We start from the raw sequence: 16,597 nt of genomic DNA, 5'->3' as shown, positions 1-16,597 counted from the left end.
CGGCTCTCGCTACTGCCTCGCCGTTTCTTGCCTCGCAGCCTCTCGCGATGGCCCATGGTGCCTCGTCATCGCCTCGCTCCTCGATCGGATCGGGAGACCGCGGTGCCACCCCGATCAGTGCTCCCTCTGACGTTGCTCCTCCTGCGGGCGGCCTTTCCGCGACCCATGGTGGGCCGCCGCCGTCGTCGTCTTGGCCGGCGCTGCCCCAACCCTATGGCACGTCGCCCCTGCAGCAGCCCTACGGCGTCCCGCCACCTCACTCCTACTACGGCGCGCCGCCGCCGCAACCCTACTCGGCGCTCGCGCCGCCTCAACCCTACCTGGCATCTTCCCCGCACCCGCATGGACCTGCGGCTGCATCGCCGCCCACGGCTTCGGTCGCGGCCGACCACGGCGCCCTCGCGGCACCCTACCACGGTGCCCCTGTGACACCCTACGGCGCCCCCGCGACACACTATGGTGCTCCCAGGGCGGCGTCCCCCGGCTCCTACCCGTCCTACCCGGTGTATCCCGTGCATCCTGGGGTGGCCTCGTCGATGGGCCTGTATGCATCGCCGCATGCCCATGTTGATTTGGCCACGGTGCCTGCGCCGTTCTACTTCTCGCATCTGCTGCCGGTGAAGCTCGCGCCGGACAACTACCTGTCCTGGCGTGCCTAGGTGCTCCCTCTTCTGCGGAGTCGCTATCTGGAGGGCTACTTTGACGGATCCATCCCGTGTCCGCCCCCTCATCACCCGGCGTACCACACCTGGGTGGCTCAGGATCAGACCATCCTCTCCGCCATCCAGTCCTCGCTCACCCCGAGCGTCTCGTCGCTGGTCATCTTCGCTGCTATGTCCCGGGAGGCGTGGGCGGCGCTTCACACCAGTTTTGCCTTTCAGTCTCAGGCGCGTGCTCACTCTATACGCACCGAGCTGGGTGAGACGAAGCTTGGTGACCTCAGCATCACCGACTACTTCAACAAGATGCGGGGTCTCGCCGACACGTTGGCCTCGGTTGGCCAGTCGCTGCAGGATGAGGAGTTCAACACCTTCGTGCTTAATGGGCTTGATGATGATCATGACAATCTCATCGAGAATGTTCATGGCCGTGATGACCCGCTTCCACCTCGTGAGCTCTATGCGCGTCTGCTTGGCCGTGAGCAGCGCATTAAGGCGCGCCGCGCCTCCCCCAGTTTCGCCTCCGCCAATGCCGTAACTCGTGGCAAGTCCCAACGGTCATCATCTTCAGGAGGCAGACCGGCGCTGCCTTCACAACCGGCCTCGCGGGGCAGTGCTCCGACCATCACAGGTGGTAACCGGCCGGTGGCGTGTTGTTCTTCTTGTGGTGCCCAACAGGCCTGCCAGTTATGTGGTCTTGAACGCCACATTGCCTCTCGCTGCCATCGTCACTACAAACAAGATTTCTGGGCCTCGGCAACAACGGCAAAGGGAACGACGAGCAAGCCGCCGCTGCCGTGACGAGTCATGATCATGGCCGTACTCCGTCTTACTCTGTTGATCCTACATGGTACATGGACACTGGAGCTACCAACCACCTCACCGGTGAGATGGGTAAGCTCTCCACTCAGGAGCCATACCGTGGTCATGATCAGGTGCACACCGCGAATGGAGCAGGTATGCGCATCTCCCATGTTGGTCAGGCCTCTCTCCTTGCACACAACTTTCGCACATTACATCTCTCTAATGTCCTTCGTGTTCCTTCTGCTACGCGTAGTCTCTTGTCTATTCCTCAACTTACTCGTGATAATAATGTCCTTGCTGAGTTTCACCCTTTTCGTTTCTTTATCAAGGATCGGGACACGAGGGTCGTTTTGCTTAGCGGTCGTCTTCGCCATGGCCTGTATGCACTTGATGTGCCATGCCCACCTTCCATGTCGTCCTCTCCTCAGGTGTTCAGTGGTGTTCGTGTGTCGCCTACACATTGGCATGCGCGCCTTGGTCACCTGGCGGCTCCCATAGTTCGACATGTTTTGCATCATCATGATCTTCCAGTTGTGTCCAATAAAACTGCTGAAACTATTTTGTGATTCCTGTCAGCTGGGCAAGAGTCATCAACTTGCTTTTTCAGAGTCTATTCGTGTTGTGAAACATCCTCTTGAGCTTGTGTTTTCTGATGTATGGGGTCATGCCCAGACATCCGTTAGTGGTCACAATTATTATGTCAGTTTCATTGATGCTTACAGCCGTTTTACTTGGTTATATCTTATTAAACGTAAGTCTGACGTGTTCGATGTCTTCATTCAGTTTCAAGCACACGTTGAGTGTCTTCTTAAGCAGAAAATCATCCATGTCCGATCCGACTGGGGGGTGAATACCACAACCTCCACTCGTTTTTTAACAAACTTGGGATTTCACACCGCGTGTCATGTTCTCGTACACATCAGCAGAATGGTACTGCCGAGCGTAAGCATCGCCATCTTGTTAAAACTGGTCTAACCTTGCTCGCTCATGCCTCCGTCCTGTTTCGGTTCTGGAGTGATGCCTTCTCCACAGCTTGTTTTCTCATAAACAGGCTTCCCTCGAGACTTCTGAAAATGCAAACCCCTCTTGAACTTCTGCTTAATGAGATTCCAGACTACACTTTTTTCAAAGTGTTCGGTTGTGCATGTTGGCCTCACTTGCGTCCTTACAACAAGCGCAAGCTAGAGTTTTGGTCTAAGAAGTGTGTTTTTCTTGGGTATAGTTCTCTTCACAAAGGGTACAAGTGCTTGCATATTCCTACCAACCGCGTCTACATCTCTCGTGACATAGTGTTTGATGAAAATGTTTTCCCTTTTCGTGCACTTCCGACTAACCCTACCACTTCTACACCACCGATGTCTATGTCCACACCTACGCCTGGTCAATTTGTGGATGTTGCATATGCCCCTTCGTTGCTCCCTAATCATGCTGCAGGTATTGGACGTGGTGCTCGGCTCGAGCTACTTGATGAACAGGTCACCGATGAGCTTCCTGGTCGGGATGTGCATGTGCCATGCATGACGGGCGGCACCCGCCAACCCGTCATCGTCTCGCCTGCTTCACGGGCGCCAGATCAGCCTGGCTCCACGCTGGCCCCACGGGCGCTGGGCTCGCCAGCGCTAGCCTCGCCTAGCTCGCTTGCCTCGTTGGCACCAGTGGCCTCGCCAGCGCCCGCTTCGCCCGGCGCAGGCCTCGCCAGCGCCAGCCTCACGTGGCTCGCCCGGGCCACTGGCGGGTCTCTCGCCTGGGCCGGCTACTGCTGCCGCCAGCCCGGAGGCCCCGTCACCTGCTTCGGCCCGGTCCACCTCGGCGCTAGGGTCACCGACCAGCCCTGCCTCGGTCACCGGCGTGCCTGACCCATCCGACTCGGTGCTGGCCTCGTCAACATCCTCGGCTGCATCGACTTTGCCAGTTGAACCTGCTGTCACTCTTCGTCCTCGCACACGGAGCCAGTCTGGTGTCTTTCGTCCCAAGAAGCGGACGGATGGCACGGTTGCGTGGCTTGCGGCGTGCATGGCTCACACTGCTGGCGATCCCACTGCAGAGCCTCATCACTTTCAGGCTGCACTGAGTATTCCTCATTGGCGTGCTGCAATGGAACAAGAGTTTCAGGCCCTCCAACAGAATGATACATGGCGTCTTGTTCCTCCAGTGTCTGGTGTCAACGTCATTGATTCCAAGTGGGTTTTCAAAGTCAAGAGACATGTTGATGGCTCCATTGAACGCTACAAGGCACGGTTAGTTGCAAAGGGCTTCAAACAGAGGTATGGTCTTGATTATGAAGACACTTTCAGTTCCGTCATCAAGCCTACTACCGTTCGATTACTATGTCTCTTGCGGTTACTCAGGGATGGTTCCTTCGTCAGCTTTATGTGCAGAACGCTTTTCTACATGGCATTCTGGAGGAGGAGGTTTATATGCGTCAGCCACCTGGTTTTGTTGATCCGACACGACCTCATCATCTCTGTCGTCTGGTTAAGGCATTGTATGGGCTCAAACAGGCTCCTCGTGCATGGCATGCTCGCCTTGGATCTGTTCTTCAGGCTCTTGGGTTTACTCCCTCCACAGCTGATACGTCACTGTTTCTCCTCCAGCGCCCTGAGGTTACGATGTATCTTTTGGTTTATGTTGATGATATCATTCTCATCAGTTCCTCCTGTTGGAAATATGCCCTAGAGGCAATAATAAATTGGTTATTATTATATTTCCTTGTTCATGATAATCATTTATTATCCATGCTAGAATTGTATTGATAGGTAACTCAGATACATGTGTGGATACATAGACAACACCATGTCCCTAGTGAGCCTCTAGTTGACTAGCTCGTTGATCAATAGATGGTCATGGTTTCCTGACCATGGACATTGCATGTCGTTGATAACGGGATCACATCATTAGGAGAATGATGTGATGGACAAGACCCAATCCTAAGCCTAGCACAAAGATCGTGTAGTTCGTATGCTAAAGCTTTTCTAAATGTCAAGTATCATTTCCTTAGACCATGAGATTGTGCAACTCCCGGATACCGTAGGAATACTTTGGGTGTGCCAAATGTCACAACGTAACTGGGTGGCTATAAAGGTACACTACAGGTATCTCCGAAAGTGTTTGTTGGGTTGGCACGAATCAAGACTGGGATTTGTCATTCCGTGTAAACGGAGAGGTATCTCTGGGCCCACTCGGTAGGACATCATCATAATGTGCACAATGTGACCAAGGAGTTGATCATGGGATGATGTGTTACGGAACGAGTAAAGAGACTTGCCGGTAACGAGATTGAACAAGGTATCGGGATACCGACGATCGAATCTCGGGCAAGTATCGTACCACTAGACAAAGGGAATTGTATACGGGATTGATCGAATCCTCGACATCGTGGTTCATCCGATAAGATCATCATGGAACATGTGGGAACCAACATGGGTATCCAGATCCCGTTGTTGGTTATTGACTGGAGAGAACGTCTTGGTCATGTTTGCATGGTTCCCGAACCCGTAGGGTCTACGCACTTAAGGTTCGATGACGCTAGGGTTATAAAGGAAGTTTGTATGTGGTTACCGAATGTTGTTTGGAGTCCCGAAAAAGATCCCGGACGTCACGAGGAGTTCCGGAATGGTCCGGAGGTAAAGATTTATATATGGGAAGTCCTGTTTTGGTCACGAGAAAGGTTTCGGGTTTTATCCGTAACGTACCGGGACCATCGGGAGGGTCCCGGGGGTCCACCAAGTGGGGCCACAAGCCCCGGAGGGCTGCATGGGCTGGTGCCCCCCCCCACAAGGGCCCAAGGCGCCTAAGAGGAGGAGGGGGGAAACCCTAAGGGCAGATGGGCCTTAGGGCCCATGCCTGGTGCGCCTCCCTCTCCCCCTCCCCTAGCCGCCCCACCAGATGGGATCTAGGCTGGCCGCCGCCCCTAGGGTGGAACCCTAGGTAGGGCGCAGCCCCCTCCCTCTCCTCTATATATAGTTGAGATCTTTGGGGCTGCCAACACATGAGTTTCTGACCTCTCCCTGGCGCAGCCCTACCTCTCTTTCTCCTCATATCTCGCGGTGCTTGGCGAAGCCCTGCTGGATCACCACGCTCCTCCACCACTACCACGCCGTTGTGCTGCTGGATGGAGTCTTCCTCAACCTCTCCCTCTCTCCTTGCTGGATCAAGGCATGGGAGACGTCACCGGGCTGTACGTGTGTTGAACGCGGAGGTGCCGTCCATTCGGCACTAGGATCTCCGGTGATTTGGATCACGACGAGTACGACTCCTTCAACCCCGTTCTCTTGAACGCTTCCGCTTAGCGATCTACAAGGGTATGTAGATGCACTCTCCTTCCCCTCGTCGCTGGTTTCTCCATAGATAGATCTTGGTGACACGTAGGAAAATTTTGAATTTCTGCTACGTTCCCCAACAGTGGCATCATGAGCTAGGTCTATTGCGTAGATTCTATGCACGAGTAGAACACAAAGTAGTTGTGGGCGTTGATTTTGTTCAATATGCTTACCGTTACTAGTCCAATCTTGTTTCAACGGTATTGTGGGATGAAGCGGCCCGGACCGACCTTACACGTACTCTTACGTGAGACAGGTTCCACCGACTGACATGCACTAGTTGCATAAGGTGGCTAGCGGGTGCCAGTCTCTCCCACTTTAGTTGGAACGGATTCGATGAAAAGGGTCCTTATGAAGGGTACATAGCAATTGGCATATCACGTTGTGGTTTTGCGTAGGTAAGAAACGTTCTTGCTAGAAACCCATAGCAGCCACGTAAAACAAGCAAACAACAATTAGAGGACGTTTAACTTGTTTTTGCAGGGTATGCTATGTGATGTGATATGGCCAAGAAGAATGTGATGAATGATATGTGATGTATGAGATTGATCATGTTCTTGTAATAGGAATCACGACTTGCATGTCGATGAGTATGACAGCCGGCAGGAGCCATAGGAGTTGTCTTAATTTATTTATGACCTGCGTGTCAACATAAACGTCATGTAATTACTTTACTTTATTGCTAACCGTTAGCTATAGTAGTAGAAGTAATAGTTGGCGAGACAACTTCATGAAGACACGATGATGGAGATCATGGTGTCATGCCGGTGACGATGATGATCAAGGAGCCCCGAAGATGGAGATCAAAAGGAGCAATATGATATTGGCCATATCATGTCACTATTTGATTGCATGTGATGTTTATCATGTTTATACATCTTGTTTACTTAAAACGACGGTAGTAAATAAGATGATCCCTCATAATAATTTCAAGAAGGTGTTCCCCCTAATTGTGCACCGTTGCGACAGTTTGTTGTTTCGAAGCACCACGTGACGATCGGGTGTGATAGATTCTTACGTTCGAATACAACGGGTGTTGACGAGCCTAGCATGTACATACATGGCCTCGGAACACATGCGAAACACTTAGGTTAACTTGACGAGCCTAGCATGTACAAACATGGCCTCGGAACACGGAAGACTGAAAGGTCGAACATGAGTCGTATAGAAGATACGATCAACATGAAGATGTTCACCGATGATGACTAGTCCGTCTCACGTGATGATCGGACATGGCCTAGTTGACTCGGATCATGTAATCACTTAGATGACTAGAGGGATGTCTATCTGAGTGGGAGTTCATAAGATGAACTTAATTATCCTGAACATAGTCAAAAGGTCTTCGCAAATTATGTCGTGGCTCGCGCTTCAGTTCTACTGTTTAGATATGTTCCTAGAGAAAATTTAGTTGAAAGTTGATAGTAGCAATTATGCGGACTAGGTCCGTAAACTGAGGATTGTCCTCATTGCTTCATAGAAGGCTTATGTCCTTAATGCACCGCTCAGTGTGCTGAACCTCGAATGTCGTCTGTGGATGTTGCGAACATCTGACATACACATTTTGATAACTACGTGATAGTTCAGTTAAACGGTTTAGAGTTGAGGCACCGAAGACGTTTTGAAACGTCGCGAAACATATGAGATGTTTCGAGGGCTGAAAATGGGATTTCAGGCTCGTGCCCGCGTCAAGAGGTATAAGACCTCCGACGATTTTCTTAGCCTTCAAACTAAGGAAGAAAAGCTCAATTGTTGAGCTTGTGCTCAGATTGTCTGAGTACAACAATCATTTGAATCGAGTGGGAGTTGATCTTCCAGATGAGATAGTGATGTTTCTCCGAAGTCATTACCACCAAGCTGCTAGAGCTTCGTGATGAACTATAATATATCAGGGACATATATGATGATCCTTGAGATATTCGCGATGTTTGACACCACAAAAGTAGAAATCAAGAAGGAGCATCAATTGTTGATGGTTGGTGAAACCACTAGTTTCAAGAAGGGCAAGGGCAAAAAGGGATGCTTCATGAAACGGCAAATCAGCTGCTGCTCTAGTGAAGAAACCCAAGGTTGAACCCAAACCCGAGACTAAGTGCTTCTGTAATAAGGGGAACAGCCACTGGAGCAGAATTACCCTAGATACTTGGTAGATGAGAAGGCTGGCAAAGTCGATAGAAGTATATTGATATACATTGTGTTAATGTGTACTTTACTAGTACTCCTAGTAGCACCATGGTATTAGATACCGGTTCGGTTGCTAAATGTTAGTAAACTCGAAATAAAAAGCTATGGAGTAAACGGAGACTAGCTAAAGGTGAGCTGGCGATATGTGTTCCCAAGCTTGATGTGATCAAACATCGCACCTCCCTCTACCATCGAGATTGGTGTTTGCGTTGAGCATAGACATGATTGGATTATGTCTATCGCAATACGGTTATTCATTTAAATAGAATAATGGTTACTCTGTTTATTTGAATAATGCCTTCAATGGTCTTGCACCTAAAATGAATGGTCTATTGAATCTCGATCGTAGTGATACACATGTTCATGCCAAAAAGATATAAGATAGTAATGATAGTACCACCTACTTGTGGCACTGCCACGTAAGTCATATCGGTATAAAATGCGTGAAGAAGCTCCATGTTGATGGATCTTTGGGCTCACTCGTTTTGAAAAGTTTGAGACATGCGAACCATGTCTATTGGTATATATGCATGAAGAAACTCCATGCAAATGGACCGTTTGGACTCACTTGATTTTGAATCACCTGAGACATGCAAATCATACCACATGGGCAAGATGACTGAAAGCCTCGTTTTCAGTAAAATGGAACTAGAAAGCAACTTGCTGGAAGTAATACATTATGATGTGTGTAGTCTAATGAGTGTTGAGGCGTGCAGTGGATATCATTATGTTCTTACTTCACAGATGATTTGAGTAGATGTTGAGTATATTTACTTGATGAATCACAAGTCTGAATTATTGAAAGGTTCAAATAATTTCAGGGTGAAGTTGAAAGATCGTCGTGACAAGAGGATAAAAGATCTATGATATGATCATAGAGATGAATATCAGAATTACGAGTTTGGCACAGAATTAAGACATTGTGGAAATTGTTTCACAACTAATACAGCCTGGAACACCATAGTGTGATGGTGTGTCCGAACATCATAACTGCACCCTATTGGATATGATGCATACCATGATGTCTCTTATCGAATTACCATGATAGTTTATGGGTTAGGCATTAGAGACAACCACATTCACTTTAAATAGGGCACCACGTAATTCCGATGAGATGACACCGTATGAACTATGGTTTAGAGAAACCTAAGCTATCATTTCTTAAAAGTTTGGGGCTGCGACGCTTATGTGAAAAAGTTTCAGGCTGATAAGCTTGAACCCAAAGCGGATAAATGCATCTTCATAGGACACCCAAAAATAGTTGGGTATACCTCCTGTCTCAGATCCGAAAGCAATAAGGGATTGTTTCTAGAATCGGGTCCTTTCTCGAGGAAAAGTTTCTCTCGAAGGAATTGAGTGGGAGGATGGTGGAGACTTGATGAGGTTATTGAACCGTCACTTCAACTAGTGTATAGCAGGGCACAAAGAGTTGTTCCTGTGGCACCTACACCAATTGAAGTGGAAGCTTATGATATTGATCATGAGACTTCGGATCAAGTCACTCCCAAACCTCGTAGGATGACAAGGATGCGTACTACTTCAGAGTGGTACGTAATCCTGTCTTGGAAGTCATGTTGCTAGACAACAATGAACCTACGAGCTATGGAGAAGCGATGGTGGGCCCGGATTCCGATAAATGGCTCGAGGCCATAAAATCCGAGAAAGGATCCATGTATGAAAACAAAGTGTAGACTTTGGCAGAACGGCTCGATGGACGTAAGGCTGTTGAGTACAGATGGATTTTTTAAAAGGAAGATGGACAATGATGGTAAATGTCACCATTAAGAAAGCTCGACTTGTCGTTAAGATGTTTTCCGACAAGTTCAAGGAGTTGACTACGATGAACTTTCTCACTCGTAGCGATGCTAAGAGTCTGTTGGAATTATATTAGCATGATTTATGAAATCTTGCAGATAGGATGTCAAACACTGTTTCCTCGACGATTTTCTTGAGGAAAGGTTGTATGTGATACAACCGGAAGGTTTTGTCAATCCTGAAAGATGCTAATAAGTATGCAAAGCTCCAGCAATCCTTCTAAGGACCGGAGTAAGCATCTCGGAGTTGGAATGTATGCTTTGATGTGATGATCAAAGATTTTGGGTGTATACAAAGTTTATGAGAAATTTGTATTTCCAAAGAAGTGAGTGGGCGCACTATAGAATTTCTGATGAGTATATGTTGTTGACATATTGTTGATCAGAAATGACGTAGAATTTTTGGAAAGCATATAGGGTTATTTGGAAAGTGTTTTTCAATGGAAAGCCTGGATTAAGCTACTTGAACATTGAGCATCAAGATCTATAAGGATAGATCAAAACGCTTAATGGCACTTTCAAATGAGCACATACCTTGACATGATCTTGAAGGTGTTCAAGATGGACCAGTCAAAGAAGGAGTTCTTGCCTGAGTTGTAAGGTATGAAGTTAAGACTTAAAGCTCGACCACGGCAGAAGAAAGAGGAAGGATGAAGGTCGTCCCCTATGCTTTTGTCATAGGCTCCATACGGTATGCCATGCTGAGTACCACACCTGATGTGTGCCTTGCCACATTTTTGGCAAGAGGGTACAAAGGTGATCTAGGAGTAGATCACCAGATAGCGGTCTAAATTATCCTTAGAGGAATAAGGATATGTTTCTCGGTTATGGAGGTGATAAAGAGTTCGACGTAAAGAGTTACGTCGATGCAAGCTTAACACCTATCCGGATAGCTCTGAGTAGAGATACCGGATACGTATAATGGAGCAACAATTTAGAATAGCTCCAAGTAGAACAGTTATTTGAAATGGCTCCAAATGTAGCGTAGTAGTTGCATCTACAAGATGACATAGAAATTTGCGAAGTACATACGGATCTGAATGCTGCAGACCCGTTGACTGAAACCTCTCTCACAAGCATAACATGATCAAACCCAGAACTCTTGGGTGTTAGTCACATGGGGATGTGACCTTGAGTGTTAATCACATATCGATGTGAACTGGATTATTGACTCTAGTGCAAGTGGGAGACTGTTGGAAATATGCCCTAGAGGCAATAATAAATTGGTTATTATTATATTTCCTTGTTCATGATAATCGTTTATTATCCATGCTAGAATTGTATTGATAGGTAACTCAGATACATGTGTGGATACATAGACAACACCATGTCCCTAGTGAGCCTCTAGTTGACTAGCTCGTTGATCAATAGATGGTCACGGTTTCTTGACCATGGACATTGGATGTCATTGATAACGTGATCACATCATTAGGAGAATGATGTGATGGACAAGACCCAATCCTAAGCCTAGCACAAAGATCGTGTAGTTCGTATGCTAAAGCTTTTCTAAATGTCAAGTATCATTTCCTTAGACCATGAGATTGTGCAACTCACGGATACCGTTGGAATACTTTGGGTGTGCCAAACGTCACAAGTAACTGGGTGGCTATAAAGGTACACTACAGGTATCTCCGAAAGTGTCTGTTGGGTTGGCACGAATCGAGATTGGGATTTGTCACTCCGTGTAAACGGAGAGGTATCTCTAGGCCACTCGGTAGGACATCATCATAATATGCACAATGTGACCAAGGAGTTGATCACGGGATGATGTGTTATGGAACGAGTAAAGAGACTTGCCGGTAACGAGATTGAACAAGGTATCGGGATACCGATGATCGAATCTCGGGCAAGTATCGTACCACTAGACAAAGGGAATTGTATACGGGATTGATCGAATCCTCGACATCGTGGTTCATCCGATGAGATCATCGTGGAACATGTGGGAACCAACATGGGTATCCAGATCCCGCTGTTGGTTATTGACCGGAGAGAACGTCTCGGTCATGTCTGCATGGTTCCCGAACCCGCAGGGTCTACACACTTAAGGTTCGATGACGCTAGGGTTATAAAGGAAGTTTGTATGTGGTTACCAAATGTTGTTCGGAGTCCCGGATGAGATCCCGGACGTCACGAGGAGTTCCGAAATGGTCTAGAGGTAAAGATTTATATATGGAAAGTCCTGTTTTGGTCACGAGAAAGGTTTCGGGTTTTATCGGTAACGTACCGGGACCACCGGGAGGGTCCCGGGGGTCCACCAGGTGGGGCCACAAGCCCTGGAGGGCTGCATGGGCCAAGTGTGGGAGGGGACCAGCCTCAGGTGGGCTGGTGCGCCCCCCCCACAAGGGCCCAAGGCGCCTAAGGGGAGGAGGGGGGGCAAACTCTAAGGGCAGATGGGCCTTAGGGCCCATGCCTGGTGCGCCTCCCTCTCCCCCTCCCCTGGCCGCCCCACCAAATGGGATCTGGGCTGGCCGCCGCCCCTAGGGTGGAACCCTAGGTGGGGGGCAACCCCCTCCCTCTCCCCTATATATAGTTGAGGTCTTTGGGGCTGCCAACACATGAGTTTCTGACCTCTCCCTGGCGCAGCCCTACTTCTCTTTCTCCTCGTATCTCGCGGTGCTTGGCGAAGCCCTGCTGGATCACCATGCTCCTCCACCACCACCACGCCGTTGTGCTGCTGCTGGATGGAGTCTTCCTCAACCTCTCCCTCTCTCCTTGCTGGATCAAGGCATGGGAGACGTCACCGGGCTGTACGTGTGTTGTACGCGGAGGTGCCATCCGTTCGGCACTAGGATCTCCGGTGATTTGGATCACGACGAGTACGACTCCTTCAACCCCGTTCTCTTGAACGCTTCCGCTTAGCGATCTACAAGGGTATGTAGATGCACTCTCCTTCCCCTCGTTGCTGGTTTCTCCATAGATAGATCTTGGTGACACGTAGGAAAATTTTGAATTTCTGCTACGTTCCCCAACACCTCCGCTGCTGCTGCTGATCGCCTTGTGATTGCTCTCCATGATGATTTTGCTGTCAAGGATTTAGGTGCTCTTCATTTTTTCCTTGGTCTTGAGGTTTCACGGTCCTCTGCTGGTTTGACTCTCACTCAGAAAAAGTACGCCTTGGACTTGTTGCGTCGTGCTGGAATGCTCACATGCAAACATGTTCACACTCCGATGTCTGCCACTGATCGGTTGTCTGCTCTTGACGGTGACCCTCTCTCGTCTGATGATGCTACTGAGTATCGCAGTATCGTTGGTGGTCTGCAATACCTTACTATTATCAGGCCTGATATCTCCTATGTAGTCAACCGTGTCTGTTAGTTTTTGCATGCACCGAGGACGTCTCACTGGTCAGCTGTGAAGCGTATTTTGCGCTATGTCAGTCTTAGTGCCTCCTATGGTTTGCTCCTTCAGTCTGCACCGTCGTATGAGCTCTCGGCTTTCTCTGATGCAGATTGGGCTGGTAGTCCAGATGACAGGCGATCCACGGGGGGCTATGCGGTATTTCTGGGTCCTAACTTGATCGCCTGGAATGCTCGCAAACAAGTAACTGTGTCTCGCAGTAGTACTGAGGCTGAGTACAAAGCGGTTGCTGATGCAACTGCTGAGATCATATGGGTACAGTCTCTATTGAGAGAGTTGCGTGTTCCTCAAGCTCGTCCTCCGGTCCTGTGGTGTGACAACATTGGTGCGACATATCTTTCTTCTAACCCGGTGTTTCATGCTAGGACAAAACACATCGAGGTGGATTATCACTTTGTTCGGGAGCGTGTTGCACAGAAGCTACTCTGTATCAAGTTCATCTCGTCAAAGGCAGGGCCGGCCCTGGGCCATGGCGAGGAGTGCGACGGACTAGGGCCCAGCCTCAGCAGGGGCCCATATATCTCTAGAAAAATAGACTACTACACAAGAGAAACAGGTCTGGCCCATTACCAAGGAAAAAAATCACGCACGAACTGATTCCTTCGCTGGCTCCTTGAATCACGCCCTCGTTCGTTTCCGTTCTCCGTCTTCTTTCCCAATTAATTGCCCCCAAATTCCTAAGAGGCGCCCCAATTCTCAAAGTTAATCAATGAATTTCTTTGGTTCCTCGCATCCTGTAAACTGCCCCAAAATCATAATTTCTTTGGTTCCTCGCTGCCCCAAAGGACCCCGACGGATGTTGGCCAGCCGGTGACACATCCTTGTCCTGGGCCCCTGGGAAGAACGCGAGAGCAGCAACCTACACCATGGCCGTCCATCGACAGAGCCGTGGTCAGTGTCTGAGGGCAGGCGATGCAGACGTGAAGTCCAGGCACTGTTCAAGCGAAGCAATCAAGCCATTGCTCCTCCAGGTAAATTTTTAGATCTCAATTCTTTGATCTTTGCCTGTTTATTTCTGTTATGATGAGTTGACGTAATAATCAAAATTCATGATAAGCCATTGTTGATGTTTAACCTACTTGATTGCTCTATTTTTGTTCAAATTGCAGTCATGTAAATTATGCAGGTTGTGTCCTTGCATGAATTTTGATTATTGGATGGATGGAGCATAGAATTTCTTCTAATTTACTCCAAAACCAAGATTTTGGAATTCAGGTGCTCTCTCCTTTTTTGTTTGTCATAAAGATCCAAAAAAGCAATTATCATCGGTTGTGAGAAAAATAAAGGATCTAAGTTGTAAATCAATTAGTTGAATTTGGAAAAGGTGCTAAGTCCTTCACTGAAAAAAAAAATGAGTATATTATAAGGGCCCATTATATGAAACTCGCACAAGGGCCTCTAAGATGCTAGGGCCGGCCCTGGTCAAAGGATCAACTTGCTGACATCTTCATGAAGCCTCTTCCACAACCACAGTTTGTAGGCTGTAGGCGCAATCTTAACTTGCTTTGTACTTCAGGACATAGTTAAGATTGAGGGAGGGTGTTAGACTGTATATACGTAGCCTTTGTATATCTGTATTGTAACATTGTATTGTACCCCTTGGGTACCTCTATATAATGAGATATCCACACCCCAGGTTAGGGGTGTCGAGCAGTTCCCAAATTATATGTTTAACAGTGGATCCTATATGACGCCTACGGCTTCGCTGAAGCCAAAGGCGAAATGTGCCGGCCCATTCGGCGCGTATGATCTGCGTTCTGGCTTCGTTATGTTTTTTCGTTATGATTAATATTTTTCAACTTAAGAACACCTTTAAAAGTTTATGATCTTTTAGACAACCTTGAACACCTTTTAAATTTCGTATTTTCACTTCCCTCATTTGTGAAATATTATATATTTTTTAAAAAATTAGCTGGCCCAAGAGCATGTCCCTTATATTTTTTTTGAGCAAAAGTAGAGTTTTATAATTTAACGGCGTCGAGGCAAATCACATGAGATACAAACAACCATTTGGAGCGGTACAATAGATTTCTAGCTAATGGTGTTATTTGGTAAACACATACGACCAACTTTTGCTAGTTCATGTGCTAACGAGTTTGCATCACGCCTACGAACCGTAAAGCTTTGTTTTGAGAGCCACATCTTTAGCTGGAATTTCATGTCCTCGATGTCAACATAACGTGAGGAATCAAGATTTCGTAGATCTAAAGCTTCGGACAAGAGTTGAGAGTCCGTTTCAAAGACCATCATGATGACGCCTATAGTTCAACAGTGTCCGCTACTACTGCGGTTATGATACTAACTTCTGCCCCAGTTTCTTCCTGAAAACCGGGCCAAACGCCAAATGTGCTACATGAAGCGCCAGATTTTCGTTTTCTTAGGGCGGAGGAGTTGGGTCTGTGTCACATCCAACCCCTAAAAATCGCTCAGGACTAAGATATGGGCCGGTCACCTGAGCGAGTTGGCGATGGCGTTTGCTCATTACTCTGCGCGGTGCACGTGTAACAAGAGACTCACGGCGAAAGTGCCTTTCTGCTCCCGAGCTCATTTGAGCTCGGTGAACAGTAAAATTGAAAAAAATCAAATAAAAATTCAAAAAATTCTAATTTTTTTGGGAGAAACATTGACAAAAATTCTAAGTGCTTGCAAAAATTCATCATGAAATCACATCCCTGTAAAGCGTGGCAAAAAGAAAACAAATTCAGTGCTCCAAAATGCTTTTGAAAGTAGCTTTTTCAGAGTACTGATTTTGTTTTTTTTGCCACGCCTTCTAGAAATGTGATTTCATGGCGAATTTTTGCAAGCACTTAAAACTTTTGTCAATGTTTCTCCTAAAAAAAATTAGATTTTTTTTAAAAATTTTTTTGATTTAGTTTTGATTTTACTGTTCACCCGAGCTCATTTGAGCTCGGGTGCAGAAACTCCGCGTCCGACTCACGGGTGCTATATAACGCCCCTACTCCAAGCAGAGCTGCCAAAAGGGCCGGCCCGGCCTGGTCCAGCCCGATCCAGCCGATTGTAATCATGCTGGCACGGCCCAGGCCGCCGAGGCACGATTACTTACGGGGTCGTGCCGTGCCAACCCGCGTGCTGCACCTTAGAGCCCAGCACGGCCCAACTGCTAATCGGGCCAGCCCGTTGGCATGCCAAGCCAACTGGCCTTATATAGGTATATAAAAAATAAAAAAGATATAAAAAAGATAATCGGGTCATGCCGTGCCGGCCCGTGTGCTCAGCCTAGCAGCCCAAGCACGGCCTAAGGCGTGCCGCGTGCCGGGCCCGGCCTGTTTAGCCCGTGTCGTGCCTTGTCCATAACGGGCTGTGCCGGCGTGCTCGCAGGCTGGTCTGCTTGGCCCGGCCCGTTTGGCAAGTCCCTATCCTTTTCTTGCCTTTTCCAAACTCGGCGTCGGGCGGAGCAGCCCAATCTATCGTAAACTGAAGCCCAGCAGGCCGCACCGCCGCT

Source organism: Triticum aestivum, chromosome 6A (assembly GCF_018294505.1).
Source record: "Triticum aestivum cultivar Chinese Spring chromosome 6A, IWGSC CS RefSeq v2.1, whole genome shotgun sequence".
In the NCBI taxonomy this organism is placed as follows: domain Eukaryota; kingdom Viridiplantae; phylum Streptophyta; class Magnoliopsida; order Poales; family Poaceae; genus Triticum; species Triticum aestivum.
Note: the sequence above shows the minus strand (reverse complement) of the source record.